The sequence below is a fragment of the Falco naumanni genome, chromosome 15 (genome assembly GCF_017639655.2).
Source record: "Falco naumanni isolate bFalNau1 chromosome 15, bFalNau1.pat, whole genome shotgun sequence".
Lineage (NCBI taxonomy): Eukaryota > Metazoa > Chordata > Aves > Falconiformes > Falconidae > Falco > Falco naumanni.
This window is the reverse complement of record NC_054068.1, coordinates 2,898,209-2,917,171: the sequence shown is the minus strand read 5'-3', so window position 1 is coordinate 2,917,171 and position 18,963 is coordinate 2,898,209. Positions and strand designations below refer to the sequence as shown.

The window sequence follows — 18,963 nt, the reverse complement described above, 5'->3', positions numbered from 1 at the left end:
AGGGATTTCAGGATGAGATGCTTTCTCCCATCATCCCTAAACCCTGCATGGAGTTTAGCCCCAAAACTTTTTACAGGTGTGCTGGTTTGGGAATGCTGCAGGACCTCAGCAACTCACGCCTGGGAAGTGGGATCCAATCCCACTTTGTTGTGATGGAAATCCCAGCTGGGAGCAGGATTCTGTGGCCCAGCTCTGCTCGCTCCCCAGTGGTGGGGCTTGGCCCCCACTGAGCACTTGCCCACTCCGTCCCCAGAGCTGGGTGACAAACTCAGCTAATCCTTGTTATCAGCTCAGGCCGTGGGTAGCATCCTGCATCATGACAGCACTCGAACCCACACTCACATCTGTGTCCTACATGGAGATGGTGTTCCAGCCTGGAGCCGTTTAGGGGCGATTAAAAACTGTAATTAAAACAAAGAAACCTTTGGCTGTCTTCTTGTAGCTACAAGAGTATGTCCCTCCAGTCCCTCTGCTCCCTGGGTGCTGGCATGGCACCCAGACACGTAATGCAAGGGCTCTGAAAGCCCCTGGGGATGTTCAGCCCATTTGCATCCCCCATTAGAGATGCTGCTTTGGGAAAAAGACACAATATTCTTGCAGGACTTGGCTTGGCAGCCCAGAGGGGACGGCACTGACACAGCCACGAGTTCCACTGAGATCTCCAGCAGTGCATCCACGCCATGCCAAGGGCTGAGTTCATCCCCACTGCTGTGCAGAGCTGGGGGAGCTGTGCGGGGGCAGGAGAGATGCTCCCGCAGCGCATGGGCAGCATCTTGCCCTGGCCACGACAGGGCTTTGTCTTGCTCTGCAGCAGAGGTGCTTTAAATATGTCCCACGTCTCCATTTCCCAGCCATGTCAGGGGACATGTCCTTCCTAACCTGCGGGAAGGGGGACGGAGTATTGCCACCTCCTCCCACCGAATGTCCTGCTGCCCCAGAGAGGACGCAGCCCCGATGCAGGAGGCACATGGGGAGTTGTTGCTGCTGGAAGGACAGGGCAAAGTGCCATTTCTCAGTGCTGGCACTTTTCCACACTGCAGCCCACCACGGAGATCCATGCTCATCTCATCCTCCCTGTGCACAGCACATCCATGAGTGCATCCAGGTCCCTGCAAGCCCCCAGGCAGCCAGACCGTGAGGTCCGACACGTGCATGCTGCTTGCACTGCGGCCGCTGCAGCAGCTCCTGGTACCAGCATTCCCCAGGGACACCACGCAGCCACCCACCTCCATTGCATCTACGGATCCATCCTGGCAAAGCACCTCCACACCGGTGAGAAGTGCTGTGGCAGGCGCTGAGCCAGCCCGGCAGTGCTCTGCAAAGGCACCATGGGCAAAGCTTTGTTTCTGCCAAGGAAAACTCCCTGTGCCGTAAGGGAACAGCCTGTTTCCTCCAGGGGAACTGGTCAGTCTTGTTCCCTCAGCGTGAACACCCCAGCGGCAGGGTCATGGCTGCGGGATGCAGACCCATCAAGTGCCAGATCCCTCAAACCACCCTAAATATAGAGGTACCGCACCTACCCTTCCTCCCAAAGCGCCCCGTGAACATTTAAAAGCACAAACCTCCTTGCTCAAACAAGCCCTGGGACTTGGGGAAGCTGGAACTCCCCCACGCTGAGTTTGCTTGTCCCTGCCGCAGATCCGCTCTGCTCCCTGCGCTGGCAGCGAAGACACGCTTCCCGTTTTATCAGGCTTTAAGCTGTGTCCTTGCCAAGGCGCAGCCCTGCTCCCCCGGCTGCAGGCGCTCCTCGCAGGCGGAGAAGTTACAACCTCTGCAACTTAATAGAAATAATTCCCTGAATACCGGGGAGGCTGTGAGCCGAGACCTGCGCTCAGCTGTGCTGGCGCAGGCAGGGCAGAGGCCGCACGCACTCGGTGCATGCCAGAACCAGCACCCAGCTCTGTGCTGGGACAGGGAGAGCTGGAGAGCAGAGTGAGAGCCTGTGGCTGGTGGTCCCAGCCCCTGACAGTCCCCAGTGCAGGGGAGGATTTTTGGCAGGTGTCGTGAACACCGTTGGTCCCCTGGGTCTTTTCCCCAGCTGCAGCTCTTTCCCTGGCCCCAGCATCCCCCCGCAGGGGCTCTGCTGCCTGCTGGGTCGGGCAGCTGCAGGCAGGATCCTTCCCCTTTCCAAAGCCAGCATTAACCCACACGGGTCACTTTCCAAAGCCAGCTCGCTCAGCCTCAATAGCGGAGCCGTTTCAAACAATCTGAAGCCCAGCAAGCTCCCAACTTGCCCCGCTTTGCAAAGAGCCCTTTCTTCCTGCTGCCATCAGACACCAGATGGCAGCTCCCCATCCGCCTGGACTTTAGAAGAGAATTAAATGTCTCTTGAATAGACCTGTGCTGCGTAAGAACGGCTTTTGTGCCGAGCAGCAGTTTCTCCTTTAACACTTGCCATCAGCACAGCTTCCACACACACCCCACCATGCACACACATCCCCATGGAGCCCCGAAATGGAGCTATTTATTTTGCAATTCCCGTTTTCACCTGGCAAAATTTCACTTAGGGGTGGTGGGCGCCGGGCTGTATTTTGGAAATGGGTTCCCCGAAAGGCACAGGAGGGTTTCCCCTGCCCCAAACACACTCCCCCCACCCCCCGCTCCCCCCACAGGAGGTGCTGCCTCCAGCCCCCCGCTGCTGGGTTCATGGTTAAAGATGCAGCCAGCACGGCAGCGCGGCTGAAGTCTTTTTTTTGCTGATGGACCCTGGGGACCCGTGGGGGGGCACCTGGGGACCCTCCATCCTACCCAGGGAGGATGGATTCATCCCACCCATGAGCTGAGTTTAAAGAGAAGTCGGTGCTGCCTCAGCGGCTGCCGGGCCACGAAAAAAGCGTTATCACCTCCCAGCGTGAGATGGGGAAAAGGGATGGATTAAACCTCAGCGGGGGGACCACGCTGCCGTGCCGAGGCCTGTCCTCACGCGGGGTCACAGGAGAGCTGGTGTCCCCCGTCACTGCCCTCCCGCCCTCCCCTTGCTTTTACCTGCACCCAGGAGCCTCGGCGCACCTTGGCTCGGCAGCGGGTCAGCGGCATCCGGCGAGGCTGGCTCCGGCGTGGCCGGCACACCGGGGAGCAGCGGATGCAGGCGACGCGGGGACGATGCGCTCCCTCCCTCCGGAGCTCAGGCGCATCGCGGGTGCCCACGCAGGCACGCACGGCTGCGCGCAGAGCCTGGCTGGCTGCAGCGCCGGCTCGGAGGAAGGGGAAGGAAAAAGCTCATTGTGTAATTTCGCCACGGTTTTCACGGCCGGCCGAGTGCGGACGTCTCCAGAGAGCCACGCCAGCCCCTTTCCTGCGGCACAGGGCGAGCGTGCAGCCCCGGCTGGAGCGCTTGCCTTGCGGTGGGATTCTCACGCCAAGCTCATCGTCCCCTCCCCCACCAAAACAGCCTGTCCAAGCCCCTGCACGCACAGACTTCCAAAATATTAAGCAAAATTAGGTGAGGTCCCCATCAAAGGGGAGTTCTCAAGCCCTTCCCAACACCTTTAGCTGGTTTTTAAGCTTCCCCATCGCTCATACCCCTAAGGACTGCGGGTTACCTGCTCTGCTCCTTCCCAGGTGAGCCACTCTGGGGGAGAGGAGGAACCCACAATTCAGATCAGAGGCAGAAAAGCCCCAGTGGGGAGGAGAAAATGGGTGAGAGCAGCCGGTGCAGTGAGTGGTGGCATGAGGGCAGCACTCGGGGGAATTCACTGGCCTGCAGGGCAGTGCTGCTGGAGTCCAGTTTGTCCCCTGGCACTGCTGGAGAAAAAGTTCCAGGGGTTTTGTGGCAAGAGATAGGAGAGAGGGAGAGACCTCTGGGAAGGATATCCCAAAGAGGGTGTTACATGCCTGGGTGACAGTTTTGGGGTGCTCACAACAATGGGGAATCTCTGATACAAAGAGAAGCAACCAACCAGGTAGATAAGGCCACTAACTCCTCCAGCTCCACCCTTACCAGCCTGCTGCCAGGGCATCTCAGCCCTCCCAGAAGGACCCTACCACTTGACCAGCCACTGCCCACATTTAACCCCGTGAGCTGTCTCTGAAGAAGGTGCTCTGGGGGGAAGCAACAGCCCCCCCAACTCCACAGCACTGCCCAGGCAGTGGCACATATGCTGGGACAGCAAGGGGAGGCTGGAAACCCCCCATGTCAGCACAGCACCCCCAGTCCTGCTTATCCTCCCTGCTCCAGCATCACACCAGCCCAAAGCAGAGCCCCTTTTGTGCTCCTGTAACAGAGCATCCCCCATGGGCAGGGAGTCCGTGATCACTGACCCAGCACACCCCAGAGAACAACAGCTGGTCCTGCTCTACTACCCATAGCGAGCAAAAACCAGGCTTGGCTGTAACAACAGCATCTTCCCTCCCCAGGAGATACCGTGGGGCGGCCTTTGTATAAACCCAGGGAAATATCGCTGGGACCGGTGCCAAGGGGACTGCAGCATCCCCGGCAAAGCCCAGCCAAACCCAGGTGCTGCCACGCAAGAGCACCCTTGGAAGAGAGTAAAAGCTTCTGCATGGCTTTTCAGTCCTTTTGAGCCATGCAGGAGTGAGAGCATCCTTATAGGGGGGGCTCAGATGGTGCCAATTAGTGCAAAACTGCTCTACACCCCATCCGCCCCCGCATGGAGGGGATGCTGCCAGCCCCCCGCACACATTAGCAACAGCCCACAGAGGAAACAACACATTTGTGACACAAAGTTTGAGCTCAGCAGAAATCCAAGAGCATTACTAATTGACTGTTTGCTGAGGGTGATTATTATAATTAAGTCAGACTTCAGAAATTGCAAGTGACATGTAAAAACACATCCCAGATCCCCAATTTTTATATAACCCGATGGCGAGGGTTTTACTGCCTTCCCCTTGCCAGCTCTTTCTGGTTTTCATGTGGATGCCTGATCTTTAAGGCACGACTTGCAGGTCATGTTTTTTATCTGTTGTTTCTGCTGTGGACCTGGGCTTTGCACTGGAGCAGGGGAGGTGGGAACCCTGGCGATGCTCCTGGCACCAAACCAAAGCCGGACTCTGGCACTGGGATGGAAGAAGGGCAGTTTTGTGCTGCTCCACCTGCTTCAGTAACTCACAGCCCTCCCAGGAATGATTCAGCTTAACCTTAATGATTCTCCTTAAAGGAGAGGCCCTGGGCTGTTCGCTGAGCGTGCTGGGAGCATCTGCCCTGTGACTGCTGTGGCACACCACCTCGGCTGGAAGCAGCCATGGACCAGGGCAGCCCATCTCCACCAAGGTTCAGGCTGGGTTATTACCCCACCTGCACCCATATGAGATGTTCGAGACTTTCCAAGCAGCTTGTGGGTACCTCTCCATGGTGGTGCCCCGCCAAAACACCCTCCTAGGACAGTGACCCCTCTCCCCATCTCCATCGCCAGCTGAGGACCATCTCTCCACCCTTGCAGCTGCAGCCACCCTCCTGGGTGGGTTTGCAGGGAGCCCGTGGACACTCACAGACCCACTGGCGTCGGGGCGCCAGCTGCAGTGCTGGCACACGGCGAGCTGCCTCTGCCCCCGGACTGACGCGGATATTCATCACTTCATTCCCCTTTTTGCAGACAAAGGCTCCGGGGGTGGCTGTGTCTGTCGCACACGATAAGTGGCCTATTTTCCTCCCCTGATCACAACCCGGCACGACTCCAGCAGTAGGCGGGCACCACGAGACAGCCAAGCTCACATCTGCCGGGGCCGGTTCCCCAGCACCACGAGGGAGGCAGAGAGGATGAACCGGCGCTGAACAGAGGGTGACATGCCCACCTACTTGGCAGCTACAAGGGGAAGCACCTCTCTTGTGGAAGTTACTAAAGTATTAGGCAATGTTTTGATTCACGCCCTTGAGCAAAAAGCAGCCCAGGAGAGCGGGGCTGGGTACAAGGCACAGGGGAAGGGGCCGACAGCCCCGGAAAGGAGACAGGGTTTTGAAGACAGAAGGATGTGATGCAAAAACCCGCTGTAAGGAATGGGGGAAGAGCAAGAGCAGGGAAAACCAAGACAAAAGCTCTGACAAAAGCCGCAAGGCCCAGGTCCCGCATGCAAACACCACAGGGCCAGGTTGAGCCCGTGGTGTGAGCACACCCGGAGCACAGCCAGAGCACATGGAGTGGGACAGGGGCAGCAAGACACTTCAGCGCCACAGAGTCACTTGCATAACGATAAATTTACATTAAAAAGACCCACAAGACGATGAAACCATCTAAGCCCCTAAGGATACTCACCCTCCACGACCTCATGGGCTAAAGGATTCGGTGCAGACTCACAAGACAAGGAAGATGTCAGGTTCCTGGTGTTTTTCTAGCCGTGTCCTCCCGTGCCCTCTCACAGCCCAGGCCACCTTGCTATGGCCACCCCACAGCATGTCCCCTGTGCCCAGCTCAGGAGCTCCTGGCTGCTCACTGAGGCCTCAGACCCAACGCCCCAGTGCGAGCATACAACACAACAGCGTGTTGCAACACCACGTATGGTTGTGACACAGCTGCTAAAAACCTAAATAAGCCGCTCTTCCAGACTGGCCCTCTGCAAATCCGCCCTAATCCAATCTGGTTTACGGCATTAAGTTGGACCCTCCTGTACTGAACGCCCCTATTTGCACAACGGTTGGGAAAATCCTCTCATTTCCTTATTCCTGGTTGAGTCTCTGATGCAGAGGTCACCAGAGCTTCCTTCTCCTCACTTAGGGAAGTACCTAAGGACAGGGATCCGCCTGCAGTCCCAACTTCACACCCCGCTGGCTCATCACATGGTGGCACGCCACCCAGGCATGGGAAACCTCTGGGCCGACTGCAGCCCAGCCGAACGCAGCCGAACGCAGCCAGGCGCTGCCGAGCACCTTCCCTTTGCCGGCTGTTTACGTGGTTTAAAACACAGGGGCTTCCCTGCCTTAGCTGGACACAGCAAAAGAGCTGGAGGGGATCAGCCTGGTGCTGACTTCCAGCTTGCCCCAGTAAATCACAGCTGGGATCCAAGTTACAAAACGAGCCCGAAAACACAGCGATTTGGTGCCTTATCCATGCAGAGCAGAAGGTGCCAGAGCACACGGTCCCCGCCGCAGCTTGGTTGGGGTGATGCTCTGCCCTCCTGGGGGCCACCCCACGGCTAGGTCCCACATCAGGGGATGCCATGCGCCGCCAGCTGCTGCTTACCTCTTTGCTGAGCAAAGCAGAGCTGGCTATGGGCTGTCAAAGACACGTGCCTCCTTGATGCTAACTTCTTTAGCGAGGAAAAAGCCTCCCCGTGTCTCCCTGGGGTCCTTTCGGTTAGCAAACATCTGCTACAGCACGTGCGTTAGAAAAGCTTAGCAAGGGAGGCAAGCGTCAGCAAGTTAGGACGAAGGTGTTATAATTACCCTCAGCCTCCCTGTAATCTGCAGAGCACCAAAAAGTTGTGCCAGGGAAAAGGAAAGCAGCCGAACCTATTTATAATGCCTTCCCGGGGAGATGCAGATGGCCAGGCTGACACGAGCTCGAGCAAGAGGAGCAGGGCTCCTCTCCCTGTGCTTTCCCTGCAAACACGCCTGAGTCGTTGGGCTCCATGGAACACTTAATCCAGGAATAGCTGGGCCCACGCGGGCGTTGCTTGCACACCATCGCTGCTGCACGGCGAGACAGCCCTGGGGAAGAGCTCCTGCTGCACCTGCAGCTTAAATCATTCCCCCAAGCACTGCTCTTTGCCCTCTCCCTTCCCGGGAAACCAGCCCACAGGAGCACGGCAAACCACCCAGGGAGTGCTGGCAGTGCTGGAGCTGGGAGAAACGCAGGGGGTTTGATCCCTCCTGCCCATGCGAGGCAGCTGGGATGGGCGAGGAGCGAACGCGGGACTGCTGGGGGTGCAAAGGTTGCATCGGTGAGCGACAGCTCAGCTTTCCACTATCATGGTGTCACAGGGCTGGGTGACAGCAGGAACCTTGCCAGTGTCGTGGGCTGGCTCCCAAAGCAGCAGAAGGGACCTCGGCACAGCAGGATACACCCCAGCTTGTGCAAACTGCTGGGTTTCCCAGGGAATGGTGATGTGGGCAGCCTGACACCGGGCAAAACCCTGCGGTGCCTCCACCAGCCTCCCCCAAACATGCTGCTGGCTGACACCTGCAGCACTGCCCAGCGCAGCTCTCCTGTTTTACATCCCCTCTCCTTTTCCTGGCTCAGTTGCTAGAAAGGGTGACAAGCCATGGTTAAGTATCACCTCCAGCAGCGCCTTCTTACCCAGGCAGAGCGTGGTCCACCATCACCGACCCACGCACAGGAGAGAGGAGCCCATGGCAGCCCTGCGATCCCCGGGGCGTTCGGATGTGAGCAGCTCAGGATGTGGCAGGGGATGCTCGGGAGATGCTGGCAGCCGCAGCGCCAAAGGGAAGGTCACCAGCAAGATGGTGCGAATGACTCAAGCCCAGCAAAGCGGATGCTGAGAGCACAACATGCTGGCAGAGGACCAGATGCTGTTTTCCTGCTTTTATTTCCAAATTATGACAAAGATGTGGATCCCTGAGCAGGCCACCTCACCCATCCTCTCCTGAGCTTAGGTGTAACCTCCCCGCAGACCTCCCCACTCTCCTGGGTGTCCTTCCCATTTAACTTCAACATCACTTAACTCATTTAACTTTAACATCACCAGCACAATCCCCACCGTGCAGCCCGGAGCATCAGGCATCACCATCGACCTCCCCAGTCAGCAGCACACGGTGCCCAGCAGCAAGCGGGCAGGGACAGGGAGCATTTCCAGACAGGAAACCACTCCACCCCCAGGGAACTCCAGCCTAATTGTTTTGCATTAAGAGCTTCCAAATTCATGAGCACGATAACCAAGAAGAGGAGAAAAGCAATTAAATTAACTCCAGGAGCCATGAAAAGCAGCTTTGCCTCACGGGCCTGCAGCTCTCCGTGGCATACTCCTTGGGATGGGATGGGATGGGATGGGATGGGATGGGATGGGATGGGATGGGATGGGATGGGATGGGATGGGATGGGATGGGATGGGATGGGATGGGATGGGATGCCAGCCAGCCAGTGCTAGTTACCCCCAGGTGACTATTTCTTAACACGCAGCAAATCAATGCAAACCAAACTCATTTTACATGCACCCACCAAAGCTACTTCCGCAGCAAAACCTGTCTTGCTCTCTTGAAGCACTTTGTGCAATATAATTTCCTTTCCAGTTACAAGAGCCAGCAGAGACTCTCGGCTCTGTTTGTGTAAAGCTCTATCACATGCCAGATAACAGCCCAACAAGGAATTTATAAATATCGTCTTTTGAGGCAGTAATTGTCACTCCAGCCATCTGTTAAAATAAAGAGCTCGGCAGTGGCATGGCAAAGGTGAAAATATGGGGGAAAGCATTGCAGCGGTGCCATGGATGAGCCTCTGAGGGGAAGCAGGGGAGATGCCGTGATTTGGGATCTCATGGGAGCTGCACTTCGATCATTGGCCACAGATCCTAGGGCTCATCCTGCTCACCCTCTGAGAAAATGCCCCAAACTGCATCAAATTTGCCAACTTTTGCCATCCCACACCTTCTTCTTGTCACGCAGGGTGCCGACCAGCACCCAATATTTTCTCCTGGCACATTCCAGCAGCTTTGCCAGGTGGGATCAGGCAGACGCCCACCCTCTGGGAGCCCCGAGGGGCTGCCCCAGCCCCAGCCCACTCCCCAGGGAGCCCTGCAGCACCAGTTTGCTTTTTACCTTCAACCCGTAGGCGCTGGCTCCCCGAGGCTGCTCCTTCCAGCGGGCGAGAAGCGTCTGGCAAAAGGCGATAGATACCCTGCGTGCCCTGGTGCGCTGGGTCCGGGGGCAGGCACAGCCCGCAAGCATTTACCAGCCTACGGTGGTTAATTAAAGCTACAACTGTCAAAATAAAAGATAAACAAGGCAAGCCAGTGACGCACCCGGTGCTTTTCCCTCTCCGCGGGTGCCGCCCCGCTGCCGACGTGCCCCGAGAGCCGCGATGGGAGCTCCGGAAGGGACGGTGTGCCGAAACGTGGCCCTAGGCAGCGCGTGGACAGGACTGGAAAGACCTGTTGGTGCTCACACTGCCGGAGCCACGAGGGCACGGAGCTGGGAGGTGTGGCGGAGGCCAGCGAAGCCGGTGTCACCGCCTCCCGCACCGTCACCCACGCTCCTGCACTTGGCAAAGGGTCGGAGCCACGTTAGCAGCCGGCAGCGGAGGCAGCTGGATGCATCCCACAGCCCGGAGCGTGAGCCCAAACCCACGCAAGACCCCGTGAGGCTGTGCCCACAAGGGGAATACACCCATTTAATACTGCCCTTGCACAAGGCTGGGTCTGCAGGTCCCTGACCCATAGCCAGGACCCCCAAACGGTCAAAGAGTAACCCCCCATCCTAAATCCAGAGCCAATGGGTACCCCAAGGCAGCCGCTCTGGTGCCCCAGTCCCCATCTTCCACTGCACTGAGTGCCTGCAAACCAGTACAGCCAGCAGGGAAAAAAAGCCAAAAGGAAAAAGGAAAAAAAGGCAGCTTTATTTCTGCCTGACATTTAATAACCTTTATTGTCCTCCAAGCGGCAGTTTCCCATTCTGAGAGCTGGCAGCACAGCTGATCTTCCTCCGGGCTGGAAATGCTTTAAAGCCCGGCAGTCACGCCGTCTCCCCACCCTCCACCAACAGCGAGAACCCCCAAAATGGTTCAAAAGGCACAAACCAGAAGGAAACACGGCGGGGAGCAGCAGCCCTGGGTGCTAGGGCCGGGCTGGCCCCTCCGCAGCTCGCCGCAAACCCTGCATCCCTGCTGCCTCCCACCGCTCCCGGCTTCGCCCGCAGCATTTCCCGGGCTGCTCCAGTTATTTTCCAGTCCCGAGCTTGTACGAAAGGTGCCGGGGCTGCAGCAGAGCATCCAGCCCCTTGGATGCGGTAGTTACTAGGCGAGAGGGAGAGCCGCTGACAACTCGCAGGAGGCAAAAGGAGAAATTAATGGTGCTGCAATTCCCACTGCCTCTGTCATTAGGAAAAGAAAATGCATTTGAGCATCCACACTCGAATGCACAGTGTAATTTGTTTCAAGTTTAATATCAGCCACTTCCCGGAGATGGGCTGAAACTGGGAGAAGTCACTGGTTTTATCAGCCACGCTTCAGGGCGGGTGTAAGGCAAGGGATGGCGCTTGCAGGGTTTTATAAAGGGAAAAACTCATCCAACCCTGCTCAGCACTGGTGCTGCAAGAGGCAACCAGCCGCTAAACCGTTATAGGCATCATCACCCAGAGCTGCTTGCTAATAAAATAGCTAAAATTAGCTCGATATTTAACGTAAGTCTTTTATGGAGGGTATCAGTAAGGTTTTCTCCTACCTCTGCACCACTGAAGCTGCCTGGCATCCCTGTGCTTCTGCACGGGACGCTGGCGTCACCTCCCCTGAAAGCACAACTTCTGGGGCAGGACAGGAGAGGGGGAAAGGAATCCCAGTTTTACCTGGGATGTAATCCTCTCCTCGAGCCCTGGGCTTTGCACAAGGAGGTTGGAATTTCCCCCAGCCCATGGTGTTTCCTCCTTGAGGCCACTTGTTTGCACAGGCGGCTGCAAACATTCCCTCCTCCCCGCACCAGGAACGGCTGCGCTTGCCCCTCACATGGCTCCAGGGGAGCCCCCCGGCCGGACACCTGCACCCATGACTCCCCAGTTCCACAAAACATCACAAATTAAGGCATCGGATCTGCTCAGCTCATCCCTCCAAAAAAGCTGCAGACCTCTCCTGCACCTTCTGCTTCTGGCTTCTAATCTAAGAGCACAGCCGGGCCACCAGCTGTGTCATGCCATGTAATTCCAGGCAGGTCTCCAGGCGCTGCTGGAATAGAGAAACAGTAAAATACAGACCTGGTGGTCCCACGGCAGCAAAATCACCGGGCTTTTTCTCCAGGCTGGAACAAGGAAGAGATAAAACACGCCTGCTCCAGAGCACAGGCAAACAACTGCTTATCACCACGTTAGCAGCCTCAAGGCTATTACAGGGCTTCAGGAAAAGTATTATTCCTCTCCATTCGTGGTAATGTTTCTATTTTTGGCCCCTCCGTCACATCACACTGCTGCCTTCACCCGCACTGGGCTGGGAAACCAGCCAGCCCCGCAGCCCTGAGGGATCCCTGCAAAGCCCAGCTCCTCCGTGGCTGCCAAACTCACCAGCAAACGGCTAAACTTTTGGTAAAACTGAGAGTTTTTGTTAAAGCTGCAGAATCCTTGCAGTTCATCTTGGTTTGAGGTTTGTTTTGGGTTTTTTGTCCCCTGGGAATGGCTTACTTTCTGGGAGATCTCCCCGGCAGAGACACAAGACATCAACCTGCAGCAGGCACCACGGGGCATGGCCACTGGCAGCCGGATTTGAGGAGGGAGTGAAGTCAGGGTGGCTGAAATGCCTCTGCCTGTGGATGCCAAAGGGCATCAGCCGGAGATGGAGATGGAGATGGAGATGGAGATGCTTCCAGCCTGGGCTGGCTGCTGCACCCTTGGTCTGCTGCTGGGGAGGCGGCCCTGGCAGAGCGGGCACCAGTTTAAGGATGTTTTGATGCTGGGGGGGGTCCAGCCAGGGCAACCAGAGGGTTTGGGGGTGGCATTGGCATCCCAGGGGGTGCTAGCCTGGTTTGGGGGGGAGATACCCAAAGGACCGCTGTAGAAGGGCAGAGCCAGACTTTGTTCTGGGCTTTCCAGTGACACTTCAGGGGGTTCGAGGTGGAAAACAGCAGATTCTGTGTCCTTGGGGAGACAGAAAAAGCTGCAGCTGATCTGATCCAGTGCTGGTGACAGCCCTGTGTGGTGGGCAAGAGACCGCCAGGTCCTTCTGCCAACACATCTGTGATGCTCTCCTCCCTGCACCATGTTTTCCTTGGCCAGAGAGAACAGATAACGTTCATTTTCTCTCTCCACTGGTTCCACTTCCCAGATCTCATCAGCTCGCCTTGGTTACAGAGCTGCCACCACACCGCTGTAACGCTGAAATCCAAACACTAAATGCATTTGAAAAAGAATATTTTTGATAACTATGTTCTGCAGAACTATGAGATCTGTAATTGAGGGTGAAATTACGTCCAGGGTGCATTTCAGTACTGAAAATAGCATGATAAATTAGCTCAGCTTTTTCCTGGTTGACTCAGCTAATCCTTCAGACGCCGACAGACAGATTTGATCGTATCGTCTCTCCTTGGGCTCAGTTAATACCAAGGCCAAGTTGTGGCAGCTGCAGAAGATATATACAGAGCTGCTGCCTGCAATATATAATCTGCCCTTATTTCTGGATGCACCACAGCTCGGCAGCAGAGCTGAACAGAGGTCGCTCACGCTCCTGTTTTGATTTATGAATATGGATTTCGTTGGTTAAGCCATTAGGAGCGGTGATGAAGCAATTCAGTGTACATCCTGAACCGCAGCTTGCCTCATTTGAAGCCCGCTCCTCAGAACATTCTCCACATCTTCCCCCTGCAATGCCGTTCACGCGGGGAAGATTATATTAAGGCTTTGTCTGTAATGTTGTAATTCCACCTTGCCTCCCCGAGCCTCCTCGGATGTGAAACAACCCAGCCGCAGGCAAGGAAACGGTTGCAAGAGGAGATTGCAGAGGACTCACACCCTTGCCCAGCGGGAGAAGCCAATATCCCACCCAAGAGGCTTAAAGAAACACGTGAAATCTGCCGAGACCCCAGCGAGGACCCTGCTCTGGCTGTGGCGGTGCTTGCCCCGATGCCTCCACCCACCCCGGGGGGCTCAGGGATGCTGGGGTGGGGGTACCCGTCCCGCTCTGCTCCCCAGGAGCAGCATTCACCCCCCACCCCAGGGCAAAACACTTGGGAGGAGAGCAACCGTCACGGCCACGGCTTGCTGAGCGGCCGAGCATCATTCCCCAGGGAAGCCCAAACCGGTTCCATCCCTCTTCCAAGGCTGCATTCCCCGTTCCCGGGTCAGCACGTCCCAGCCCCATTCCGCAGAGCTTTGTACCAGCGCGGGGTGAGAAACAGGCTGTGCCTGGGAGGCCTCGCTCTGCAATTAGAGAAAACAAAGAGGGAGAGGGGAATTGTGTGTACGGCGCGGTGAGGGCTGGGGTACAGCCTCCGCTGCCTGGCTCCCAGCTGGCTGCAGGCTCTAAGCCGTATTTTTCCCCATCGCTGCCGTATCTGCTTGTTTTGGAGAGGAAAAGGCTCTCCCCTGCCGGTGATTGCCTCCAGCTGCCCTCGTGTCAGGCGCTGCATGGTAAAGGGCCAATTTGGCACCTTCTCCCTAACGAAGCAGCCCGAGCCAAGATGTGGTCGTGGATGAAACAAACGCGTTATCCATACGGGAGCCACTGGGAAGGGTCCCAGCAAGGGCAGGTTTCCCCTTTACAGCAAGCAAGATGTTCAGAATAGAGCACAAATGCTATCCAAGACCTCTCCTTTCCAGAGTGGCAGAAAATTAAATTTCCACGTTATTTATTTGAGCAGCTCACAGAACTCCTAAATGGAGTGGATCAGTCGCAGCCATCCAGCACATCACTTGCCAGCCATCCCCTCCTCATTTGTTTTTAATTAGCAGCAACATGCAGGAAGCTGAGCCAGGCAGCACTAGCACCGCTGATGCAGTGACAGATAATGGATCTCGCCTCAGCCGGGATTATGGGATGTCAGGCGGTCGGCTGCAAATCACCCCCCTAATATCTGGGAGCAAGGTGGGGATAAATGCACTCGAGCAGGTAACAAGGTCACTGCCAAAAGGACACTTGATCTGTGTCTTGGGTGTTGTGGTGACGAGGGCTGAGGGACACAGGGTCAAACGAGGCTTTGTGGAAAGAGCGGTGACTGCAGGCAGCAGGGAGCCCTGCCCCAGCCGTGACTAACAAGGGTTCCTGGAGGTCAGGTGAGGGATAAGGACAGAAAGAGCCTCGGGGAGAAGCCAGCCACTGCGAAAATGCTTGGAAGAGAGGTGAGACGCGAAGGCTGGAAGGGAGAGAGGGAGGGGAGTGAACGTCCACATACGTGTAAAGCAGTTGCGTCCTCGCTGCTTGGGCAGCACAAAATGTTCACAAGTGACTAAGGTGGGTTTGGGCTGTCCCCCCGGTACCGGAGTGACAGGTGGAGGAAGCTGATGGGAATCAGGTAGCTTAGGACCAGGTGGAGAAAGGTGAGTGAGCAGGAAAGATGCTCCAGCTTGTGCTCCTCCCAGCCTGACCCCAGAGCAGCCCATGAGCCCCTACGGCGCCACCAGCCCCTGCAGGAGCATCGTCCCCCCAGCTCTGACCCTGCCTGTGCCGGGGGGTGCTGGGGCCACCAACAGCCTGGCGGTCCTGAGAGCGAGGCAGGACACAAGGTGCCGGAGCAGGAGGCAGGGAAGGAAGTGCGTCAGGGCGGCTAACGAGCTGCTTATTGAATAACTAACTCCGAGGGAGCTGATGGCTGGTGGCTGCATCACCCACCGCTCTCCCTGCCCTGCGCATCAGTGTGTTGTTTCACCTCGAGCTGTGTTCCAGGAGAGGTCAGCGCTTCGGTACCCGGCTCAGCCCTTCCCACTCCTGTTTGGTGGGAGAAAGCACTGTCCCCACACCTCCCTGGGGTGGGCATCGTCCAGGTGTGGCTGCTGGCAAAGGCACACACCGCGGCCCATGGGTCTCCCGCCTAGCCCCCCCCCCCCCCCCCCGCACCCCGGCACTGGCACGGTGCGCAGGGCTGCCTCTTGGCAGGTGGCTGCAGACGGAGAGCATCCTGGGGGTGCCTGGCTCCCGGGGGTCCTGCCACCCGGTCCCCTGGGGTGCTCAGTCCCCTGGGGTGCCCAGGTCCCATGGGTGCCCCTGAATGTCCCCACCTGAGGCACAGCCCAGGGGTCCTAAGTCCCGTAGGTGCCTGGTCCCAAGAGTCTCAGGGTGCCGGGGGTGCCACGTGTGCCTGTATCCGCGGGCGGGGCCGGTCCCACGAGTGGCTGTGCCTGTAGGATGCCGGTCCCACAAATGTCCTTGTCCACGGGGGTACCATGTCTCGTGAGTGTCCGTGGGGTGCCGGTCTCACAAGTATCCGTGGGGGTCCCGTGCCCCACGAGTGTCCGTGTCCGCGGGGATGCCACGTCCCACGCGTGCCCGTGTCCGTGGGTGCCGGTCCCACGCGTGTCCCTGTCCGGTCTCCGGGCGCCCTCTGGCGGACCTGGCGCGCCACAGCGGGCCCCGGCGGGGGTCACTGCCAAGGTCGGGTTTGAGAGGGACGTTGTGACATTAAAGCCGGGTCCCAGAGCCACGGCCACAGCCTCGGGGAGCCGGGCACGTTAATTACCACCTTCACATGTTAATTACCGCAAGAACACATCAGGGGGTATGGCAGTGTGCACACCAAAGGTCGGCAACTCCAAGGACCGAAGGAAAGGGCTCAGGCGTCTTTAATTAACCGTGTGGAGCTTGCCACTAATCACCCTTTGGCAGCAGCAGGAGAAGGAAGCAGCCAAGCCCTGCTGGGGCACGGGGTGGGTGAAACCCACCCAAGTGCTCATCTTCCAGCCTGCACGCCCGGGGGAGACACAGGAGGAGAGGGCAGACCCCAGCTCGGGCAGCCCAACGTTCCCCCGTTCCGGTGCCTCCAAAGGCTTGGAAACTGGGAAACACCAGCCCTTGGATCAAGGAGCGAGGGGGGTAAGGCTTCTCCCGGGTTCCCCTGGTCCCTGGACTCAGCAGCAGGACCCCAGCCCCTAAGGCAGCCCTGGGAGGCGTTGTGCGGGGCTGTCACCCTCCAACCCCTCCTGCACCAGGGGGGCAGGTGATGCTCCCCTCACAGCAGGGAAAGAGCCCCGGGTAAGACAGATGGCTGAGAAGCAGAAAACAGTAAAAAAACCCCAACCCTCCCCAGCAGTGCTGAATAAAACCTGTGTTCCAGCCCGTTCCCGAAGGAGCGGGGAGATCAGGAGCGAAGCAGAGCGCAAGATGGGGTTTCACACAGCTCAGGGGTGCCGATGCTCTGGATCAGCTGACGCAACATCTGGGCCAAGCTCGCTGTGGCTTGCCAGGCCAGTCAGTCAGCAGGAGGCTCCAGACCTGCCCAGCAGCACGTCTCCCAACAGCCAAAAATAAAAGCATCAGGCAGAAAGGCAGCAGTATTGCGTGGGAGACGGCGTGGCCAAACTCGATACGGTTCTCACATCCCATCCTCACCCCAGGGTAAGGTCTCCGGCAGCTGCCAGGAGCTGAGCTCCCACAGGGAACAGATTTTCAGGCACATACTTGCAGCATTAAGAACAGAGACCCACCTTCCGTCCTGGCTGGATCCAACAGACCTCTGACTCCGCAATAAGGCAACAAAGCCTTGTGGTTTTCAGAAACAAGCCAAGCAGGAAGAAGCAGCATCACCGCAAACAGCAGCAGTGGCCTCTGGCGGAGCAGACACAGCCCTGAGAGGAGACTAAGACCCAGCTGCAAACAGTCCCCAAGCCAGCGTGGGACATGCCTGTTCACAGCAGCTGTCTTCCCAGAGCAGGAAAATTTACCCTGGCAGAGCCTCTGTTTCTAAACTGACAGCTAAGGGGACAACCCTCTCTCTGCTTGTTCCACGGTTCACAGCCCATAACTGACTGTGACACACGGGACTTTACCCCTTGCAGATGAAAAAAGCGGTTCCTCCATCACCAATGGGGAGGAGGAACGCACCTGCTGAGGACCACCTCTGCCCGGTGGCACCCACCTCCTCACGCCTAGGCCAGGGCAAGGGAGGGGAGCAAGGGGAGCAAGGCTCAGCGCTGCCCCGCTCCGTTCTGGGAGGTGGGAAGCTGCCCAGCACCGAACCCTCACACCTCCGAGTTTCTTTGGAAGCAGAGGGAGGGTTGCAAGCCAGCACTTGGGAGGTGCATGTGGCGGGTATTCAGAAATGTTGCCACTTGAGAAACTGCGTTTGCGCTCCTCAAAGGCCAAACATATGGTAGGAGTTACTGTGTGCTTAGTAGATGTGTTTCCCTTGCTAAGGCTTGAACGACTGTGATCATACACAGAACACTTCGCATAAAGGAGTGGTGTCAGATGTGCCTTTAGCACCAGAAAATTAATGCAGAAGATTAGGGGAAGGTATTGGTGGCAAAAAAAAACCAAAAAAAACCAAAAGGGGAAATGGAAGAGGTCCCACCTCCCCAGAGGACTGCACGGGAGGAGCTGCAACAGCGCGCTCTGCCCTTCATTCACTACCAGCATTACAGCAGAGCCATTGCCAGATGAAAAGTTCATGCCTGAACGTTGGTACTTTAGTGCTCCATGGCCGAGGCTTGTTCTCAAAAATAATAAATTGCCAAGAAACGTACTGGCAGCATTGGGTTGCAAAACTTGAAGCACAGCATCCCCTCCGGTAAAGGCAGGGCTGGGGCCGTTCGCACCGACCTGGGGACCACGCCACACGTCCCAGCACACGGCCAGGCGCCAGCCCTGCTGCACAGGGATGAACGGCTCCTCGGGGGCAGCTGAGCTCACACCACAAAGCCAAAAGCAGTTCAGATCTGAGGTGGACGTGAATCTGAATGGGGGGGTGTGTGTGGGGAAACCTGAAAAAAAAAAAGGCATTAAGAAATAGAGAACTCTTAGCCTGCTTCCATAAAGGGGGCTTACACCATTGTGCAGCCTCCCCCTCCTCATCCCTCACGTTAGTTTTGTGCCAGCTAATCTCCTTCAGACAAAGCAGAATAATAATAATAATAACAAAAAACATAAAAATTCAGGATTGCCACATGCTTCCTTTCAGAAAGGAGAGCTGTGGCCCTCGTCAGGGCTCAGGCCGTTAGTTCTGCCAGCTCCAGCCTGTGCTGAGGGAGGGAGCTGGGCTCCCCAGGCAGGACCTGCTAGGGGTAGATGCAGGGAGAAAGAACAGAAAACAGGGACAAGGAAGAGTTGGGAATTCACAGCATGAGGTGTGTGCCTCGCACCTTCGGGAGATCAGTTTAGTTGCTCACCAAATACCCAAACAAGGGAAAATGAATTTTTATCACAGGCGGAAGACAGGCTGCTGCATGTCAGAAGGGTGGACTCGCCTGCCACTTTCCTTTGGAACAACAACAACAAC

At 57.1% G+C, this 18,963-nt stretch overlaps 1 protein-coding gene across 10 annotated transcripts in view; it reads right to left on the bottom strand.

Annotated features, from left to right (window-relative positions):
* Window positions 1-11,912, bottom strand: part of KIAA0513 (KIAA0513 ortholog) — a 28,511-nt gene extending 16,599 nt beyond the window's left edge. Inside the window, exons 1-3 of one of the 10 annotated variants that reach the window (XM_040615385.1) lie at window positions 2,986-3,465; window positions 1,563-1,777; window positions 343-401 (exon numbers count right to left, since the gene is read on the bottom strand). The gene's annotated coding sequence lies outside the window, so the exon portion shown is untranslated. Of the gene's footprint in view, window positions 1-342; window positions 402-1,562; window positions 1,778-2,985; window positions 3,466-6,209; window positions 6,457-9,664; window positions 9,827-11,806 lie in introns of those variants that run through there. The other 9 variants (XM_040615387.1, XM_040615379.1, XM_040615383.1 and 6 more) reach the window with 9 other exon arrangements.
* Between the last annotated feature and the right edge of the window lie 7,051 nt (window positions 11,913-18,963).